The sequence below is a fragment of the Penaeus japonicus genome, unplaced genomic scaffold, assembly GCF_977035675.1.
Source record: "Penaeus japonicus unplaced genomic scaffold, GWHDUDI00000001_assembly GWHDUDI00000002, whole genome shotgun sequence".
In the NCBI taxonomy this organism is placed as follows: domain Eukaryota; kingdom Metazoa; phylum Arthropoda; class Malacostraca; order Decapoda; family Penaeidae; genus Penaeus; species Penaeus japonicus.
In genome coordinates this window covers 405576-408075 of record NW_028234404.1, presented here as the reverse complement: position 1 = coordinate 408075, position 2500 = coordinate 405576, and positions in this window count along the sequence as shown.

Below are 2500 nucleotides of genomic sequence, written 5' to 3'. Positions count from 1 at the left end.
CCTACTGGTGGTCAACAAGAGAAAAAATATTCCCTTTGAAATTATTTCATCTATTAACATAAATTCAAAAGCCTAAATATTTTTTGAAGCAAAAAGCGAAGAGTTGTTAGAGAGAGAGAGAGAGAGAGAGAGAGAGAGGGAGAGGGAGAGAGAGAGATAAGGAATGGGGGGGGGCGGGGTAACAGGTTACTGGTATAAAAAAATAATCCATTATCTATCAAACTAAAAACCTTCACATTTATAAAATGTCATAATCCACTGTCTACATAAACGAATAGTTTATAAAAGAAAATATAGATAGATAGATACATAGTACAGACATATTACCCGCATTCTACTTTCAATCATTCGGTTCTTCTCTCACATTGCATTGCATTTTTGCATTCATTGCATTGCATTCATTCCTTCATAATCCCACGCCATGTTGCATTATCTCCTCTGGTCTCCCTCGCCCATACAACCGAACCAATGAGCCAGTAGGTTCAATCAATAGAATATGAATTACAGAGAGTGATAAAGCAAAAGGAATAGTAATCGAAGAATTCATGAAGGCTAGAAAGACGAAAATAAGATTGAAAAAAATAAAAAAGAAAAATTGTTTGATAGGAATAAATTTTCCTTAGTCTCCTTCTCTCTTCCTTCTAGCAACGCAATTTATCTTCACCTTTGTTGCATCAAACCCCTTTTCGCTTTGGCTATAACGTGTTCAAACCTAAGGATTCACACAGAGCAGTATGTTGTTCCGTCGACGTTAAGAAGGATGGAGAGGGACGTAAGGGCGCGAAGAGTGGAAAGATCCTGCAGTTTTGAGCCTAATTTCCCGTTCCGAGGATTCTCTTCACAGTACCTAATGGTATATTACGAGGACAGTTATGGCGGGGACTAGTGCTTTTAAAAGTCTTTGAGGAGAATATCAGGTTCGCGAGAGATAATGCAGCGTTTTTTTTTTGTTTGTTTTTTCGCATTTCTAAGATCTGGTTGTATGTTCATTGAGATATGTGTGTGTGTGAATATATTCCTTGTGTGAATAAATAAAAAGAATATATATACCTTCGCGGGAGATAATACAGCGTTTTTTTTTTTTTTTTTTTTTTTTTTTTTTTTTTTTTTTTTCGCATTTCTAAGATCTGGTTGTATGTTCAGTGAGGTTCGGGGACTTGGGATGATGGGACTTTCGATTCCTAACGGCGTGGCAATAAAGAGGAAGTTATAGAGATAGATGTGGTTATCATATATGTATATACATACATATATATATATATATGTATATATATATATATTATATATATGTATGTATGTATGTCTTTTATATATGTATGTATTATAAGACTAGATAGATAGAGATCTAGATATAAAAAAATTATATACATATATGTATTTATGTACATATATATATATATACATATATATATATACACATATATACATATATTACATATTATGTATATATACATACAAACATATATATGTAGATTGTATATATATATATATATATAATATATATATATATATATATATATATTAAGAAAGATAGATTAGATAGATAGATAGATAGATAGATAGTTAGATAGATAGATATAGAAAATCGATATATATGTATATATAGTGTATATGTTGTGTGTGGTGTGTTTGGTGGCGTGCGTGCTGTGCGCGTGCGTGCTGTGAGTGAATATTGACTTGCCTGTGTGCCTTTAAACCTACCTCCTATCAACACGCCACATGTCGATCAATGTCACATTATAAACCTGCATCACACCGCCTCCCCTTTCTGTCACTTTCAGCCTCCACGTTTCCCCTCGTTGACTCTCCATGGGCTCTCCCCCCCCCCCCCCCAAAAAAAAAAAATCAGCCCGAGGGAATGAGTCAAAATTACGAACCAGTTTCTCTCTCTCACTTTCCCCTTGGTCCCGAGGGGAAACCGAGCGGCGAGAGGAGGGGATGTGTTTGTTGTGAAGAACGGTCGCCAAGGGAATCTGTATCAATTAAGTTCCCGTTGACCTCTCTGCATTATATCTGAGGATTCGGTTGCAACAAAGGCGCGAGAGAGATTGGCACAGTTAGGTCGTAATTATAGTGGAGATCTTTCTTATTCAATTTCCTCTTTATATCAATGTCATTAAATCGTTATATAATTTGCATTTCTGTTCTGATATCCCCCCTCCCCTCTCTCTCACACCCCTATTGATTAGATATCACTTATATAAGGAATTATTTAAAGGAAGATATATTTTTCGCTTTTTTACCACTAGTGGTTTACATAAGGTGAAATTACATCCATGATGGCGTGGTCGAAGGATACCAGAATTCAGATCATTATAACTTCTTAAAGCGAGGAGTAGTAGGGATAGAGAGACGAGAGAGAGAGGGGGGGGGGGGGGAGGAGGGAGAGAGAGAGATAGAGAGAGAGAGAGAGAGAGAGAGATATACAGAGAGAGAGAGAGAGAGAAGAGAAAGAGATCCGAGGAGAGAGAAGAAAAGGGGGGGGGGGGGGGGGGGGGGA